This window comes from Haliotis asinina, chromosome 2, assembly GCF_037392515.1.
Source record: "Haliotis asinina isolate JCU_RB_2024 chromosome 2, JCU_Hal_asi_v2, whole genome shotgun sequence".
Classification (NCBI taxonomy): Eukaryota; Metazoa; Mollusca; class Gastropoda; order Lepetellida; family Haliotidae; genus Haliotis; species Haliotis asinina.
Genome location: NC_090281.1, coordinates 13,451,456 through 13,472,094, shown reverse-complemented (window position 1 = coordinate 13,472,094; position 20,639 = coordinate 13,451,456). Strand labels below are relative to the sequence as shown.

The 20,639-nt window shown below is 37.5% G+C and overlaps 1 protein-coding gene across 1 annotated transcript in view; it reads left to right on the top strand.

The window, feature by feature from the left end:
• The first annotated feature begins 2,297 nt into the window (after positions 1-2,297).
• LOC137272283 (serine-rich adhesin for platelets-like) overlaps positions 2,298-20,639 on the top strand; it is a 74,922-nt gene continuing 56,580 nt past the window's right edge. The window contains exon 1 of the mRNA XM_067804645.1: positions 2,298-2,458. The gene's annotated coding sequence lies outside the window, so the exon portion shown is untranslated. The remainder of the gene's footprint in view (positions 2,459-20,639) is intronic.

Below are 20,639 nucleotides of genomic sequence, written 5' to 3'. Positions count from 1 at the left end.
AGCAGTAGCAGTAGCAGTAGCAGTAGCAGTAGCAGCAGCAGCAGGAGCAGTAGCAGTAGCAGTAGCAGCAGGAGCAGTAGCAGTAGCAGTAGCAGTAGCAGTAGCAGTAGCAGTAGCAGTAGCAGTAGCAGCAGCAGCAGCAGCAGTAGCAGTAGCAGCAGGAGCAGTAGCAGTAGCAGTAGCAGTAGCAGTAGCAGTAGCAGCAGCAGCAGCAGCAGCAGCAGTAGCAGTAGCAGTAGCAGCAGTAGCAGCAGTAGCAGCAGTAGCAGCAGTAGCAGCAGTAGCAGTAGCAGTAGCAGTAGCAGCAGGAGCAGTAGCAGTAGTAGCAGTAGCAGTAGCAGTAGCAGTAGCAGTAGCAGTAGCAGTAGCAGTAGCAGCAGCAGCAGTAGCAGTAGCAGTAGCAGTAGCAGTAGCAGTAGCAGTAGCAGCAGTAGCAGCAGTAGCAGTAGCAGTAGCAGTAGCAGCAGCAGCAGCAGCAGCAGCAGCAGCAGCAGTAGCAGTAGCAGTAGCAGTAGCAGTAGCAGTAGCAGTAGCAGTAGCAGTAGTGGGAGGAGGAGGGGGGTTTTTGGTTTAGTCTGTAATCGCCTACAGCTCTGTTCGCCTAAGTCTCCAATCGCCAACAAAAATAAAACTGACAAATTAGGATGAAAAATTACACCCCTACTCTTATAATGGAACCGTCTGACCAGACAGGACTATAGTGATCTTGATTGTTGGTGTTATAAGAATATTTAGTGGAGTAGGAAGATAAGGATGATTTACTTATTCCAGTCTTGTGGAAATAAGTATTAGTTGTTAAAATTATTCTGAGTAATCCTGCATTGGAAATATTTCAAACTGACACTCTGTGTACATTTACTGGGCATTAAGTGTATGTATCCCAGTCATTCTGGGGAAATCGTCTTTCTAATTGTTCTTCTCATTAAGACCTTAAATAAATTTAATGTCAACGAAAAAGGGTCATTTTATACCTGTGTAGACCTCTTTTTCTTCTTTCAAATAGAAGAGTCAAGTTTCCGATCATACTCGTTTATCATTGCGTAATCTGTGGTCAACAGAACATGAAGTGTTGTTTTAAGAATGTCGGCGAATAGTGAACAGCGCCAGCAATTCGACATTAGGGAGACCCAGGAGGATTTGCATGAGTAACACAACCAAGGAAATCACCCGCTATACCCGCTTCTGTAGACTTACATCTAGTCGATGAAATCGACATATTTTACACAAGTAAACAGTTCCAAAATTATTATTATGAAATATAATGAAAAGGAGCACTGAAACTTTCTTCATTTTCAGAAACTGCGTAAATCTAGACTTGCCACATATTCTAGACTTGCCACATATTCTAGACTTGCATGGGTTATTTTGGATATGTTTGTTTCAGGGTTTGCACGACACTACTGCTTCCACCACGCTCGACTTTCTTGTCCTTTAAATAAATATGTACAAAGCGGATTTCACATAAAATGATATCGTTCAGGAATTTGTTATAAAGAAAATTGTCAAAACAGGGAGCCTATATGGAGGTTTTAGAGTATCCCTGCGGCGAGACAATTTTAATCAACGAATGTTGATCTAGATGAAAGAAAACACAACTTTTTTTTAAGAAAAAGAAGGAAAAAAAGGAAAGGAACCACAAGGGTGGGATACTATTTAAAATAGTTCGTTTAACTTATTGCTGCTTTGTAATATTTGTAATAACGTGTGCTTTGCGCGCAAAAGGTGTTGCTAACCTGCTTCAGTGGCGATGAAATATGCCATTCTGTTGTAGCGTCATTGTAAGGGTGACACTGTTATTTTATTAATTAACAGACTTGATTTATTGATGGTCACACAGATTTCATGGGGTTGCTCACGTGCTATGAAATAATGCGTTCAATCTGATATGCTCCAGAAAAATATGTCAATCAAAGCGTTCTCTCGTAACGACGGAGATCCGGGTTCGATTCCCCACATGACACTTCCTGGTGTCCCCAACCCTGATATCGTGGAATATTTCAAGTAAAACCAAACTCACCCTCTTTGACCGGTGCAGGGTGGGCCGTAAGTGTCAAAATCGATGATGCCATGGAGCGAGACTTTCTGTGAACATTGTTCAAAATAGCTGCCTGCCATGTCATTCATTTTAACAATTCTATTTGCTAATTATTTTGACCTGATAGTGAAAATTATACACATAATCGGTAACATTCGTTTAACGTTTTCAATGATGACAGTCAACTTTATATGATTAGTCTTTAGGAAGCTTCTACCTAATCAATTCAAAATGACGTCATGGAAACATGCGCTTGACCTCTGACATCACAGGTCACTGCGCATGGTACCCGCGACAATTCGATCTTGTCAAGGATTGTTTATTTGCTAGGTAAAACAATATGTGATGCGGCGGGCAGATTCATGTGATGGGAACGATGGATTTTACATGCACCGGAACCTCATCTTCGTTAGTGACATTGTGGTAAGTGAAATTGACTTAGTTTCTGAACATGACAGGTGCGCCGTATGCGGCACCTGTCAGCGCACCTGTAATTCACCTGTCTGAAACGTAAACATTTGATTGAATGACAGTAGGATGGTATGCTATTGAAATTCGCGAGCATATATTCGTGTGGTCAACCCGATGACGCTGTGGGTACATCTTTATCTCTGTAAATATAATTTAATTATGTTTATAGAAACTAGAGAACCTAGTTATGGTGGATTTGTTCTAATTGATTAACACATAAAAGAATTTGAAACAATCATAAACAGTCCACTTGCCTTTTACCTTGAAGTATCAAAGATATGTGTAACAACTGATGCTTTTAAGAAATAAGTAGTATAAAAGAAAACTTAAAACCAACCAAACACCCCCCCAAATTACACCCCCCCAAAAAAAATTAAAAAAACCCAAACAAACAAACAAAAAAAACCCACCCACTCCCCCCACCCAAAACAAAACAAAAAAAACAGCTGCAAAGATGATGTTTCTATAACATCTTGTCTTGTTTCCCTTTCAACATATTCATGCTTTCAAAATTTATGTTGCAACACCATAAGTAAATAATGACATTTTGTCAAACAACCAGAACATGCCAGATGTACTGCATGTACAAGAAAAGCTGAACACAAGGTTCATTTATCCTGTTGATACCTGTTTCAGATGATAACAGACAGATTATTTTCAAATTTCAAAAAGATTAAGATTCAAGTGTTATTGGAGCTTCCTCGTACTACTGCCACAGATTAATTGCAGTAATCAAGCTATCTATTTTTTCCCAGAGGCTGATTTTCAACTCCAAATGTTCGACACTGGAAACAGTTATCAGATTGGAATGAAAAATATTCAGTTTCATCATTAATGAATTTGTCTATATCTTATATTTAAGAATGTAGGAACTTAGCATGAAAATCCTGGTTTGGACAAAAGGAAACATATTTTTTCCAGTTTCCCCTCCATAGGGGCTAAGTTCAAAATCCCAGGGAAAATTCCTTGTTATGTTATTTGACATAGAAATCACTTGTTTACCTGGACCTGCTCAGAAATGTCAGTAAAAGTAGTTTAAATTGAAAACGTCCCAATTCAAGTTATAATACATGCAACTGATTTGTAGAGTTAAGTAAGTGAAATTTTTTTTTACATTTTAGTAGTGATCTGTCTGTATGATAGTGGGGGACACCGAAATAGGCTTCAGACATTGTATCCATGTTGGGAATCAAACCCAGGTCTTTAGCTGAACAAATGAAAGCTTTAACCACTAGGTTACCTCACTGCCCTGCAGAAGTTATGTGACAGAGGTAGACATATATCATTCATGAAAATAAAACAGGAAGAGACTTGAATAATAAGTATTACATTATTTGCAACAATAATACACCATAATAATATATTTGTTAGAAATCAAAATTTTGAACGAAGTGATGTTTCATTTCCCAGCTTTGCTGCTCCCTTCATCAGTGCACTAGCATTCAGCATGTAATACATGGCGATGTTACTGTGTGTTTAAGTTGTCATTAAACTGATACATAAAATGCTTAAACAAAGTTCAGGAACACCCTGCTGATTTCATATTCCTATTATGAATGTGTCTTGCCATATTGCAAGACTAAGGTGATTTGGCAAAATGAGTGTTTTTCAAGTTCTTTGAGTAGTTCGCATTGTAAATTCTAGCAGTAACAGAGTATTTTTTAAAGACCTTTAATTTGTTGGGACTGAAAAATAAGTAGAGATTTTAGTAACCCATCATAATGTACGTCTCCCACTTACCATATATAACCATGAATACCAGAATGTACAGCCCCAAAATGTCACTGTTTGCCAGCTCCAAGTTTTGTAGAGTTATGTAATCACACCCATGGAGCCATAGTTTGGTAAACATCAACAAAATTTTCTGGAAAAAAAACTTAGAAAACTTTATGGATTTAGTTTAAGGGATGAATTTTGGAAGAAACAATATTGTTATATTTTCCAACCTTGATTCATGAACATTTTTGAACAATTCTTATTAACTTGTGCGAAGTGAAATTTCAAGTTTTAGTTTTTTGTACATTTGTTGTTTTCTTTAAATACCTAACTGTTGAATAATGTTTAGAAAAGCATGTTTGCTTTGTGTTGTTTGTTGCATGGGTCAAACTGACTCTCATTGGGCTAATGAAGGTCCACTGCACCTGTAGACTAGGCTCGTGTGATATGTTTATGGAGGAACAATGTCGACATGTGATGGAGGGCTCGCTTTGACAAATCAATCACTGCTTCAGACACTTCTAGAAATTAATTAAGCTGTTTGATGTTGGTTCCTGGTGTGATGAGGTAGGACATATGGGATGCCATTTACCTGACAAATGCTCTAATGTGGCGTCTACTTTGTCCAGTTTATTTGTTTTGAGATATATACACCGAGATATTTCTGAGATTTTATTTGTCAACATAACATGATTCTGGAGGAATGTAAAAAGAAATACACATTTTGAGGATTTGATTAATAGTTTTTGCTTGTCCAATTCCCTTGCTTAGTATAGATCTGTTCAGTCATGTTCAACTTCATAAAACAAAAGTAAAATCTATAGAACATGACGCATAGAGCTATCTTTGAGCTTGTAGCAGTGTTCAAAATAAACCCTTGCCTGTGGCACGTACATTTCATGTTGGGTCATACTTTCAAATTTATATGGTGCCTTGGCCCGCAATATATTGTCAACTGTTTTGTAATTTTGCAAAGGAGCGATTAAAGAATATTTTTTAAGACAGTGTCTGTAGCTTTTGAAGTTTGTACTCTTATTGGCTGCCTGTAATCGTAATACTGGTTGGTTGTCTGAAGAGGTTTGGCTCAGACTGTTATAAAACAATCTGAATGGGGTAATCATACATCTATTAGTTATAGATCTGGTTTTGAATACCAGTCTTTGTGAATGTCCCTATGGATCCATTTAAGAGTACTGGATGAATATCTTATTGTACCTGTTTGAACATGTGTACTGTCAATATACACATAAATAAAGTGTATTGATATACCTGTCTAACGAGACTCTACAGATAGGTGTAATTGACACCAGGATCTTCTGTAAGCACCAGACACTCTGATGATTTATTTTGGTTCACACATTATGGGTTAAATGTCTGTTTGTTTTCTCTGAAATTGAGCTTTCTGAGACGGGTTTCAATCAACAACCATACTTGGCAGGATCTCAGCATCATTGGATATGCAGAGGTTACATGCAGTTTACAGATCATGAGTGTATTGATCTATATCCTGTCTTTCCTTCAACTGCTTGTCAATATTTGATGAAAGTAGTGGTTGTTCGTGGTGTGATCTCATACTCTTTGACAGTCTCTGTATGGAATTTGTTAATTTTAACTGATCTAAATGTAGGTTGTGAAGGTTTGTTTTTGCTCACACATGTGACTTTGGATGCGATTGGAAAATGTCTGACCTTGGTCAAGGACATTTCTGAACTGTCTTAAATATTTATCTCACCTTGTTCCATATTGGAGCCATTCCTGCCAATACATTCATTGAATATTTATTCACATTGATTGGACTGATAGATGTTATCCATCTTAGGGAATATGTCAATATGTTACCATCAACTGTCAGCACTACAGCTATTAGATTTCATTGTGTTTAATGTTTTTCATAAGTTTGTTAAGATCCGACCTTTAAGAACAAACAGTAAATGTTGTCAGCATTACTGGGTTACAGTCAACATTTTAGTCATTGTTATGATAAATAACAACATGCTTTTCTTCTTATAATCACCAGGTGGGTGGGGTTGCCTACTGTCTCTGTTCACCCAACAGACAATGGGTACCTGGTAGGATAGAGTAATGTCACTATAACTTTCTAGCACTTAAAAGGCAGCTTGGATTATAAAGGGTAATAATGTCTTAGCGCTTTGAGAATGTACAGGAGTGTGACAACAGGTGCTTTATGAATAATCATTATTATTATTAGTGCTTAACATGGTTGGAAAGATTCAATGTGTAAAGTTTCAATTGTCCGCTTGGCTTCAATGTGTGAAGTTCATTTCTTGTATTCCCTACAGTGGTACCCCGATGGGAATCGTACCTGGGTCATCACCATGACTTGCCAATGTTTTAACCACAAGACTACCCCATTGCCACAATTACAGGAATAAAAGCTTAAAGTGGCATAAAACCCAACTCACTCACTCACTCACTCAGCCAGCATATTTATCTCCCAATTACTAGCACTGCAAACAACAGGTAACCCGTCAAAATGGTTGACACGGTAATCAAATGAGACAGGTAATATGCATTATATAGAAATCTAATAAAGATTGGCGTTATATCCGTGTTTCAGGGATGGCAATTTTCAGTGAATCTAATTTAAATGCAAATCAATGGATCCTTGACCCAGTTGCAGGCCTGTGGCACTGACAGACCACCCGCTGTTTATCAGCTGAAATCACTTTCACCTGTAGGGTTAACAGATATTTAGGGATGGAGCCCTTTTCAGGTGTCTCTTGTGATTTTGCTGGAATATTGCCTAAAGCAGTGTAAAACCAAACTTATTCACTCACTCAAACCTATACAAGTGTATTTGAGAATCTAATAGGGTTGATTACTAGTAATGAGGGGGAAATAAATATTGATATAGCAATAATCTGTTGCAACATACTGTTGCAACCAACTATTGTAATACTATTTCAATAGTTTTTCTCTGCTTGAAATGTGAATTCATTTGGAGTCATTTCCCAAATGAATGTATTGTTTATATCAAATACAAACAAGCTGATGTAGTTTTAGTCTCTCTCAATAACTGGAAAGAAATTTGAAACCATGTTAAGTTAAAACAGGAACTCAGTGATGCGGCAACAGTGCACCCAGATTATAAGAAAATACAACAATATATTTCACAAACAACAATTATTTAATAAAACTAAAGTCAATTACTAACCTATTGATAGTCACACATACACCTGATAGATTGATAGTTGTTTTCGTTTCTACCATCACTTAACTGCTATTGGACACTCAACAGTTGCAACCCATCACTGATTTCATGCATTGTTGCAGTTCTACAAACCATATTTATGAATGTATTTGTGTGCTCCATTAAAAAACTGTCACTGAACGCGACCTCTCTCTTTATCAGTGTTGTGATTCATGAGCCTGAATCGTCTCCCTGTCATTGCAGGGATTGATTCTAATACAGAGACCCTACAAGGCTGTGTAACTATCTAATCTATGGGATGCATTCAGGAAATTGTCATCTGGGTAATTTACCTGTTCCCTCCTTGGTGACTGATGGGCTGTCGGGGCGACAGACAGGCGACATGATTCATATTGCCGTCATATGCTATTAACATGATTTCCTAATTAATTAGTTGATGACGAGTCATAATGCTGATTACAGGTAATCAATAAAAGCAGGTGTTCTTAAATGATCTTTTAATGTGTGGGATATTTACCTGTGGAGAAAATATATGGTCGGTCTCATTACTTGAGATTGTTTTATTTATTGGATATTGTGAAACAATTTTGATCATCAGTTTGGGTGAGAATTTTATATATACATGGTGGTAAAGCTGGAAGTTATTGAGTGGTTTCTGTGTATGTGAAGGTCTTTCTTCTTAAATACCTTTTTCCAGTTGTAAAATGACAATGACATACTATTGAATTAAATAATGAAACAAATTGATAAGTAAGAAACAAAATAACTCCTGATTCTTAATGACCACTATGTGGGTATTGCTGAAAGTTTTCATATGGTGATATTTTGCGTTGTGAAAGCATATAGTGCTTTATGTATTGCAGTATGTCACAAGAAGATTGTTTTTAAACAAAAAATACTTATAATCAAGTTAATGCTTGATATATGAAACACTTCAAAATCACTATACTTGATTATGCTAATAAAAGCTTTTTATCGTGACAAAATAAAAATGTAAATAGTATTTTTCACAAATGAAACAAGGAAAGGAACAGTTTAACATCTACACAGTGCTTCAACCTAAAATACTGCTATGCTGAAGCCGTTGACCTAGTATTTGACACGACCATAAATTTTTCTGTATTACAAGAAACTCATGCCTTCCAGTGAGAAAAACGGAAATATCCCCAGATTTCTGAGTGTTACAATGTTTTCTGAATGCATGTCAAAATACCGGTTTTCGATCAGCAAATGGCAGTATGTATGGTCTTCATTCCTTAAACAGTAAATACCGGTTATATCGACACAGCACCTATTGACCATGACAGATTATCAATGAAATAATTATATATATGAAATAACTGGATGATCTTTGATTCTTTTTGAGTAGTATGTTTTGTAGTATTTCAATGTTTCTAAATCAGAATTTTTTTTATCATAGTTGGTGTAAACCTTTGTAAAATAGATTTTGCAGCAAGTTGAAGCATACAGACCTGTCTGAGTGCTTATGAATACTGTTCTTTGTAAATGATTTGTCAGTATTTAGATGTAAGATTAATTATTTGATCAGATGATTAAATAACATTTTCTGTGGTCAGTTAGGGACTGATGTGAGTGAGTGAGTGAGTAGTTTAGCAATATTCAAGCAATAACACAACAGGAGAACACCAGCAATGGGCTTCGCACATTGTGTTCATATGGCGAATCGAACCTGATGAGCAAACCAACCGTGTTGGGGAAGAGATGAGAGAACATGGTGAATTCTCTCAATGATTGACATTATGCATATCTTGGCATGTGCTATTCTATTTCTATAGTGTTTCATGTTTAATTAAATTTGATAAAGTGAAACCTGCATTTTAGGACAAGAAAAAGAGACCCTTCATTGATGTGAGTAATAATTAATTATCATTTTTTATTAACATGTTTAAGTTTGTGTCATTTTTCTTCAGTCAGATATTCAGTTTGTTTTATATTTTTTCTTCTGTGTTTCAAACTGGGACCAAGAAAACTAAATTAAACAGAAAATATTGGTTTAGACTGAGTGACTGGGAACATTTGAATATGACAATCAGTGAAGCGAGACAGGGACAACCTGGATGTACTTGGTGGCAGATGTGTGGCCATATGTCTGAACCAGGTGTCAGGAAAACCTCACAAGTTAGATAAAATATTGCCAGTTGGTTTTAAATGTTACTGCTTTGTTATAGAGACTTGTATCTAACACGGCAATTAAACAAGCGTGGAGGTGATCTTTAGTTGTACATTTATGACTTCAGTGAAATATTAGAATGACCTTGAATGTGAAAGACGCAATGAATATATTGGGATTTTACATATATGAACTCAGTGAAAATTCAGAACAACCTTGAATATATTAAATGGTAACGACATCTTAGAAGGTTCCAATTTTGAACAAAATTATTGCTCACAATGAACATGTGTTTGATTATCAACCTTTACAATGTATTGAGACACATTTTTACAGAAAGGTTGAGTTTCATGGTTTATATTACATTTACCTCAGATGATGTGATAGTGAATGTGGCGTTTCATGGTTTCAGGGATGAATCATAAAAAAATCTTTTAAATGGTTGTGTTCTACTAAATGCATGATGTATTCATGATTGTTCACAGGAATGTGAAATAAATCATTAATCAGCTCTGAAATTGTAATAAAATGTTCCAGAGGTGAGATCATACAGCACGTGATGGTGTTTAACGCCTCATTAGGCACTACTTGATATAACTGCTTTCAATATATATATGGGTAGAAAAAGCACCAAGTCACTCAGGTGTTTACTACTGATGTGTTTTGATTACATTCATCTAGACTTGTTGCTGCACAGGATCACAACTTATTGACGTTTTTAAGAAAGTTTAAAGCAAGTTTATTGAAGATTTTATTCTTGTTGCCCTCTTTTCTATAGAGTCATTTCTGTATTAGTTTTTGGTTATGCTTGTTGACATTTACCTAAAACATGCATGCATTAAACTAATTCACAACTCTTCTAGATTTTAAAATATAAACTGTCCTTTTCTAGCTTTATTGAAACTGTTCTTTAACATCACTGAAATGTTCCAGATGATGATGATGATGATGATGATGATGATGATGATGATTTAAAGTGAACATTCTGACATAATGCTTGTTTTGTGCACCGCAAGAATGTTCCCGCCCATGCCACCCTTATGTCCCCACAACCCCGCACCACTTCACCCACACACTCATGGATGTCATGGTTGGTAGGTCAAGCTTTTCTAAGCTTCCGATTTGTCCCTGATGAGTTTTGAGAGGATCAATATATTGGCCCTTGATGACTGATTGAGAAATAATAGCAACCCCAGCTACCCTGTAAGCTTCTCAACCAAAAATATCGACTTATCCTATTGTTTTCAGGCCATCAGCCATAAGATAGGATAAGGGATTGGAGCAATTTCTCCAGCTCGTATTGTTGTGCTTCCACAGTGATCATAGGGTTGGCCGTATTGTAAACCAAAAAACATGGACCTTGAAAAGTATTATTGCCACTATGGGAGTTATGTCTTGCCTGTTTCATGGAATATTTACCATAGTATCTGTAATAACAAGGTAAGATTACATCGCTGTTACCATATCTGACATAATAAGTGGCCTTGTTCGAAGTCGTACAGCACCTCGTATGCTCTGAAGTTTCTTGTGTGTTGAAAACCCCAGATGTGACAAAAGTAACCTTTGGTTGTGAGATGTTTCATACTGTTACAGAACTTTCTCTCACCAATGAGTTGCATTTAGTCTTAACCTGAACATAACTTGCATCCTTCCCAAAGGTGTAGAAATATGTGGAATTGTCTAGTTGGTTGGTTGGATTGTTTTTGAATGCTGCACTCCATATGGCAGTGATCTGTGTAGAATCGGGCTTAGCCGGAACAGTCGAGTGACCAATATCATGAGCATTGATCTATACAATTAGGATATGATGGTATGTGTCAACCAAGTCAGCGAGCCTGAGCTCCTGATCCTGTTAGTCACCTTTAACGACAAGCAAGACCAATTCTAACCCAGACCTTCACAGATGGAAGTGTTTTGTATGTAAGAGGTGACTCAGAGTCAGTGACTTAAACTACTTGTACTTCTTTGCTACAAGCCTAGAACAACTCCTGTAGAGTTAGCTCTAACTTGTCAGAGTCTACATACCAACATCTACAACATAGGAGGTGAGACTCTGTTTGACTAATTTTCTCCAAATGTTGTGGGACAGGTGCTGGGACTTGTCTAATTTGTGGCGGTAATGTATGATGTCATTGTTGTATGATATCATTTCACCATGACATCATACATTACTGTCATGGTGCGAGTCATGTCATGTAGAAGGTGACCCATGAATATCTGTTGTGGAATTTCTCTTCAGGAACCCATGTTTATCAACTAACAGAATTGTCATTTCAGACTCAGTGATATAGACAAAAGTGGTTTTCGATCATGTCCTTCTGAAGGGGCCATTTCTTAAATTGGGGCCTTGGGAAGGATGTGATCCAAAACTACAATTCTCTGTACTACTGGCTTGATGACTCGGTTGACACATGTCATTGTATCCCCGTCGTGTAGATCAGTGCTCATGCTGTTGATCACAGGATTGTCCGGCCCAGACCAGAGGTTTTTTCCAGACTAATGCCATATAGCTGTAATATTGCTGAGTGCGGCGTAAAACTAAACTCACTCACTCACTCACCACATCCAGAGGGCATGGCACACTTGCCACTACTAATACCCTGTAGGAGCAAGTTGTCTGTCAGTATTCATTTGTCATGCTTCTTGTATCCTCACTGGAGGAAATTACTGATGGATTATTGTACATTGATTGGCTAACTCACCCAGCGACAGGGCAGGCACAACAATCTGTGCTGTACGAGAGTGCTATATCCATGTACTAATTGATTTTCATTATGATGGGATTATGAGTGGTGGTAGACAAGACTAATTCAGGTTCCACATTTCCAGATTGTCTTGGTCAAATATCTCATTACATTACTTCCTTGAAATTGTTTGAATTGTTTCTGGGGATGGCTTATTGCTGAAAACCTTTGTGCTGTTGTACAGAAAAATGTTATGACTGTCGTAAGTCATCGCTAAAGATATGGGAGTTACTAGAGACGACTATTTAGGGGAAACACCTATTACTGGCAATAGTCTATTGCAACATACAGTTGCAACCAACTATTTCAATAGTATTGTCCTTGAATTGTCTCATTTGAAGTCATTTCCCAATTGAATGTATTGTTCATATGAAATGAAAACAAACTGAAGTAGTTTCAGTCTCTTTTGATAACTGACAAGAAACTCGAAACCTAGATCAAATTTGTTTGCGAGGTAACAGGGGCAGAGAACTCCAAATCAAGGCATATGAATTGGGCACTTCCTAAATGTTAACCGGTGCATTTATCTGTGGAAGTCAGTTACTAAACTGATGATAGTCATGCTTTCAATGCATCTCTAGTTTTTTGTTTCTACCCATTGATTAATTGTTATCTGAGACGTAAATCTTGCAATCCGTCGACATTTTGATGCATCACTTTCCATAGGAGTTACCTTCACCTTAGTGCTGAGGTTGTTTTTCACAGTTTGAAGAAAATGATGTTAAACATAGGCTATGTAATTGCCAAGCTTTCAGTGTTTCAGTAGTCCAGATGAATCTGCAGGACATATTACTTCTGGCTGTCCTTCCACATCAATGTGAACAAATTGATAGAACTGATATACTGTTCAAAGCAACATTGAAACCAAATTCACCTTTACTCACTCACTGTTTCCTTGCCATTTTGTTTTTCCATGGTCAGATTATGTCAAGGTCAAGGGTAACACTTTGTTAAGGTTCAAGGGTCAAAGGTCAGTGTGTCAAGGTCAAGTTAATTGTTTATGGGTAAACTATGCCAAAGGTCAAACATTGATGTTAGGGATAAATCTTGAAATAATGTCCTGTAAAAACACTTTGAAAAAAATGACAAATAGATGTTACAAAATCACAAATATTTTATACAGCAGTTTGATATTAGTTTTGTTACTTTTATTTCGTGAAAGTAAAAAAAGGCAGGCTTGGCCATAAACCACTATTGCCATGCCCTGGTGTAGACACCTAGTGTGAGGTTAGGTGTACATGATCATCTTAATGAGGATCATTTCTAGTCACAGCTGCTGTGTTAAAGGGCAGATAACTCTTGTTTATGGGTCTGTTTCCCCATACCTGTCTATTTTCTGAATAACAGACGTTCAAGGCATACATAATCAACAGAATGAGACGAGATGAATACAGATGGATTTGTAAATGCAACTACATGATGGATGTCAGACCAGACCAGTAGAATATTTTCATGTTGATTTCTAACAAACCAGGGAAGGCATGAGGGCAAAAATACAAAAGATGAGTGAGTATAGTTTTAGGCTGCTTCTAGTAATATTCCAGCAATATCACACCAGAAATGGACTCCACACATTATACCCATGTCGGGAATTCAGTCTTGGTCTTTGGCTTGATAAACAAACATTTTCACGGCTTTCACCACTTTCACCACTTTCTCCACTTTCACCACCAAATAAAGGAATGTCATCAGCATGACAAGTGAATACTGTAAAAACCAGTCCTGTCCTAGCTTCTCCTTGTTCTCCATTTTAGAGAGAAAAGTTGAGAATAAAATGATGAAAATAACTTAATTTTGAGACAGATGTCTTAAGACATGGTAGAAAAGGTCTTTTCTGGAATTTAAGTGTTGGGATTTGAGGTATTGGTCGGGCTGGATGTCAAGGTGTTGGTAGCGATATCATGTCAGGAATATTGTGTCAGGACATTGTATGGGGATTATTGTTCATAGTGACCAGAAAGTGACAAAGATATTAAACAAGAAATTTAATGAATTTCTCATGCCTTACAATAAAATATTACACGCTAAAACCTGGACCCCATTCTCCTTGATGATCTCTGTTCTTTGACTGTCATAATCTCATACAGTAGCCTTGATTGACAACAGTCGTAGTGTTGTGACGGCTTTGTGACAGTGGCCCTACGCAGTATGATGTGTACGTTATTCAACATGCTGTTTTAACCCACACCTTACTGATCAATAATCCTTTGGAGACACTTTCAATAGAATATCAAAGGCGGTGTGTAGGTATTGTTAGAGTGCAATGGTACTCTGGATTTCCTGTGTTGAGACGTAGAATAAATGTCAAAACGTTTATTGAAAGTATCAATTATGTATGTCTTTTATATTGAATATGTATGTCTTTTGTATCATATATATTATTCATGATTTCATGCACACAGTCATATTTGTATCCAGTTTGCACTGTTATAATTCACCAACATGTGGACCCCCAAATATTAATTTGGTTTAAAACAATACTCATTCACTGTCTTTCAGAATGTGATCAAATGTACCAAATGTAGCCTGGATTATGTATTTTCTTTGATTTAAAGTACAGATTCCATCACTTATCATGTTTGAGCCCCATATGGGGTTGAAACCCACTCCCTCAGGGTTAGGCATTTCACCTTGTGCTGAGCCAGAAGGAGATAAGGGTTGGGTTTGATCACTGCCTTAAACATGAAGAAAAGTATAACATAAGGAACTGAGATGGGTGTCCAAGATAAACTGGGGTTAGGTATTTCATTTGGGGAGTGTTACATAATTATCATTTCTCCAGACTACCACAAGTAGGAACAAACAAATGTGAACATGTCGCTGTATAAATCAAATACTTTTGATCAAGATGTTTCTTACTTTTTCAGGCACCATGGGGGAACCCTAGTTGTGAAAACTTGTGCTTATAATGCTGAAGGTCTGGGTTCGTTTCTCCACAGGGGTACTTTGCAAAAAGCCCATTTCTGGTGTCCCCCCTTCGTGATATTGTTGGCATATTGCTAAAAGTGGCACAAAACCCAACTCACTCACATACTTTCTTGCCTTGCCCCATACTAGATGAGAATCAATCTGTAAATCCATAAATAGATTACCCTGAATTGTGAGTATTCCTCCTGAATAGAAATCAGTCTTTGTTTAAGAAACTTATAGCTATTTTTTTCATGTTATTAATGAGAAAAATCACAGAAGTCTGCATCGATTCTGAATGATGATATGGGATGTGTTTAGTAACAGATAAAACCAGCCAGGGACCTTCCATGCTGGTTGACCTGAGTACTTGGTTATCAGTGGAGAAATGTGGCTATTTTACTTGATAAACATGAAAGATCCTAAATGTTAGCATAGCTTCCATGCTTTAACATTGCATGTGATCTTGAACTGATCAGACCAGTCATGTATTTCCAGTGCTGCTCACCTAGTGCACTTATTTGTCAATAAAGATCGATTTTTCCTGAAGAAAATTAAATATATGCCACAAAAAGAAATTGATAAACAAGAGAGATCATGCATATTACATGGATTGCAAGCACCATGTTGGAGGTAATCATGAACTGATATTAGTTATGTACTTGCCATGCTGCTCTCTTGTCTGCCTTAGTTATCAGCAAAGATCGATCTTTGTTGAGAAACTTGAACACTCAATAGACTAGCAGATCATACATATTTATGTAGATGCCATGCACCACAATAGAGGTATTGTTGTGAACGGATATCAATATGTACCTGCCATGCTGCTCTCTAGTGTACCAAGTTATTCCAAAAGTGGTCCATCCCACACAACATCCTCGTCAACATGTCACCAGTGTTCACCATTTTGTCATCATCTTGGGTCAGGGGTCCAGGGAAACAATGGCTTCATCTCTCGGCAGAACAACAATTCAATGATACCTATCATCAGTCAAACAGTCATATCTGTACCAGGGCCCAGTTTATTCTGATCTCATCACACAGGTGTCTCATGAATGGAATCCCTTGACATATTCCTGCAACTGGGCTTTGTTCCCATTTTGGTTGGTTAATTGGTAAATTTGAAGATGCAGGGTAGAATAGGTCTTCAGCAAGCCATGCTTGAGGCAATCAATTGGATTGGGTAGTCAGACTCACTGACTTGGTTGACACATATCATTGGTTCCCAATTGTGCAGGTCAATGCTCATGCTGTTGATCACTGGATTGTCTGGTCCAGACTTGATTGTTTACAGACCGCCGCCTTATAGCTGGAATAAAGCTGAGTGTGGCCTCACTCAGTGTTGTACTCACTGGTAAATTTGTACATGTTTAATGCCAAACTGTGCTAATATGTAGTCTCTGAAATAAAGGAAAGACGGTTCATCAGTAATTATCTCAGTGGGTTCTGTACTGTTTAAGGCGCTTGCTTGTCATGCTGAAAACACAGGTCTATTCCCCACATGGGTACATGTTTGAAGCCCATTTCTGGTTTTCTCAGCCATGACTCACTCACTCACTCACTCACTCACTCACTCACTCACTCACTCACTCACTCACTCACTCACTCACTCACTCACTCACTCACTCACTCACTCACTCACTCACTCACTCACTCATGAGTCTTGCTGATCTAGTCTTGCTGGATGTTCTAGAGTTAACTGTATTGTTTCAGGGTCAGCATGACAGACTAATCCCTGACATATTTAAAGATATCTGTCCTGTAACCTTATCACCAGCCTACCCATTCATCATGCGTACCTACACAACCATTAACAAACATGGGGATTCCAAAGAGACTTTGTTCAGATTAACCATAGTTTGTCTAACAAGGCATGCGAAAATTGATTGGTTGGTCAGGCATTGCCACTTCTGATTGGGCCAATTGATTGGCTAGTCAGAAAGTGAGACTGGTGATTGGTTAGTCATGAATTGGGACTGCTACATTGCTAGTCTGGAATTATGACTGCTGTTTGGCTAGTCAGGGACTGTAACTGGTGATTGGCTAGTCAAGAATTGAGACTGCTGATTGGCAAGTCTGGAATTGTGAATGGTTTTTTGCTAGTCAGGCTTTGCGACTGGTGATTGGTCAGTCAAGCATTGCAACTGCTGATTGGCAAATCAGGTATTGCAACTGCTGATTGTCGAGTCGTAAATGGTTATTGTTGATTGGTTAATTGACATTGTAAACACAAAAGTAAACCAAAGGGGTTTTAGTGTCTGCACTCGTTTACATCGAATACGGACACAGCAGTGAAGTGTCATCAGCTGGCCGTTTCAGCTGGTTCTCATGGTAGCATCTGGAGTTGCTCATTTGTGACGTCATTCTAACTTTACGTCACAATATGATTTGAATGACGTCACCACTGTTGATGACACAACAAAACAATTGTTTACGTGTCAATACGCGGTGAATAGTCTTTCAGTTTCCGGGGATCTAATACCATTTAATCATGTTTTTCAACCAATCAGATTACACAACACAGTAACTTTTGGTTTACAATCAGGAATGGTGACTGCTGATGGGCCTGGCAGGCATTGCGACCACTGATTGGCTAGTCAGAAATTGTGACTGCTGATTGGTCAGTTAGTGTGACTGCTGATTGGTTCACCAGGCATAATGACAATTCTGCTGCTACTACTACTACTACTACTACTACTACTACTACTACTACTACTACTACTACTACTACTACTACTACTACTACTACTACTACTACTACTACTACTACTACTACTACATTTATATAGCTCCCAGTATCCACCTGACTAGTTGCTCCCTGTAAGCCTGTGGAAGCCTGTATTTATTAAATCAGGCAGTTGGCCACCACCCTTGCTTCCAAGATAGAGGATGCTATTTATGTTTGTTTCCTTCAAGTTAAATGTGTTTTTGAATCAAGACCAAAAAGATTTTGCATGACACCACTTGTAACAGAATGATTTATATCCATTATAACAACAAGCGATTTTGATAGAAATGTCCATGAAAACAAGTTGTATCTCGGAAAATAAGCAATACAGGTGACTATATTAAATGGCAGTAGATTGTGCAAACATAAAGCTTTCATTTTTCAAAATGGTTGTCATGACTGCAGGTTTAGACAAACCTATTAACAAGATAATCCTCCCCTGGAAATGAATACTACAGCATCTCACATTGGCATACCTCATATTACGTCATGGCGTACAAAATTTTGTTTGTGGGAGAGAATTGTGCACTGTTGTCAGAAAGGTTGAGTAAAGGTAATTAAGTGTCGAAATAAGTAGTTTTACAGATGGGGGGTTTCATTTATTATGATGTATGTACATAAATGACTTATGTATTTGTACCCACCTAGAGTATACTTGATCTTAAATAACACCCCGGATAACCCAAGCTGAGGGTTAGGAAGGTTAATAGACAGGATGAAGGAATGGGAGTGCTAGCCTTTACCACAAATCATGTCTGTGTTGCCCTTCACTTAATGAGAGAATTTGACCTCCCTGAAAGTATTTCCCTGACTCTTGAAGTTATCTGTGACAAGCATGCTAGAATCTCATTCAAATGTCTGGGACACTTTTACCAGATATCACACTATCATGCAAACAAAATATCTAATGTTTAAATCAAACACACTTACCTTTTTTTTGTGTCATGTTAATAACTTGCATGACTTAAATAGTTCATGGGATAAATTGTTTAAAAAGCACTTGGGAGATTAGATCTGCTAAATGCTATGTTTCAATGTAACATGGTAGCTATGTTGCCAGACATTGATTTGCTCCTTGTTAACATCCACTAGGCCTTAGATATTTGGATGTGACAGGAAAAGTAGCACTTACTTGTCAGCCTCCCATGACCCTGTTGGAGGAAATTATTAGAAGGAACAAAGCTTCAGGCATGTTCACTGCCACTTGTTACACAGATACTGATAAAGATGCCATGAAACATGGACTGGAAGCCATGGTTAAATGGACAACAATACCGTAGTGACTTGGATTGACACTTCCTGTTGTATATTCCTTTGTGTATATTCTCTACCTTGTGTTAGCTGGCATATGTTTCTCACCATATGGATACTTCTTAGCATATAGGGGTGGTGGGTAGCCTAGTGGTTAGGTAGACCCGGGTTCGATTCCCCACATGGGTACAATGAGTAAAACCTACTTCTGTTGTCCCTCGCTGTGATATTGAGGGAATAGTGCTGAAAGCGACATACAACTACAAACTAATAACTAACTCACTTTTGCCATATATTCCCTCCTATGTTGTCTCCGGCATATATTCCCTACCATATGCTACTGCAATTTATTCCCTATCAATTACTTCTACTGTATATTCCCTACCATATACTTCTACGATATTCCTTCTATATACCTCTACTATATTCCCTACCATATACTTCTACTTATGATATTCCCTACCATATACTTCTACTATATTCCCTACCATATACTTCTATTATATTCCCTACCATATACTTCTACTATATTCCCTACCATATACTTCTACTATATTCCCTACCATATACTTCTACTATATTTCCTACCATATACTTCTACTATATATTCCCTACCGAATACTTCATGCATGTTTTCCATACCAAATACATAATAGCATCTAATTCCTACCACATACTTCTGTCATATATTTCCTGCAATGTATTCTCTGACTTACATTCCATACCATATATCCTTGGCATATATTCTACTTATATACATGTGCTCCAAGCAGCTATTCCTTATGGCAACTAGTATATTCGTATTATCTCAAGCAGATATTCATCATATATTCATCAGATATTCACCAGATACTGCCTAGCAGAAATTCTCTAGCACATATTCCTTTCAAGTATTCCCAAACAGACATACCCTAGCATATATAAACCTGTAGTTTGCTTCTCACTATATAATAGGCCATCTCCTGTTTTCCCAGAATAACTGCATTTGAGGTTTTTGTTTTGTATGTAACACCTCTTTTCAGGTTTTACTTGTCATTAATAAGACCGCTTCCCAGGTTTTACTTCTTGTAATTGTCTTTTCCTAAGTGCATATGAACATCAACATTCAAATGATATGAGTGTTTGAAATCAATTGAAAACAACTGAAAGCTTATGTTCAAAGTGCAAATGTTTTCCCCAGCAAGATTGGAAGAGCAACTCTCAAATTTGTAGGCAGATGCTATACCCCACCGCCACTGGGATGAAGGATGCGGTGTTGAATTATTTATTTGTAGTTACTGTCATTAAATTGGTTTTATTTATTATGCTTCAGTTATTGTTATGTAGCTTCATTAAATGATCATCTGCATTGTAATTATCCATCTCTGACGGTATATATGTTAGAGAATACACTTCTCTAGTGTTTTCTCCAATACTTAATCCCTAGCACTGAAATTTCTTTGCATGCGTGCGTGCATGTTACGCTGCATGCGTGCGTGCGTGCG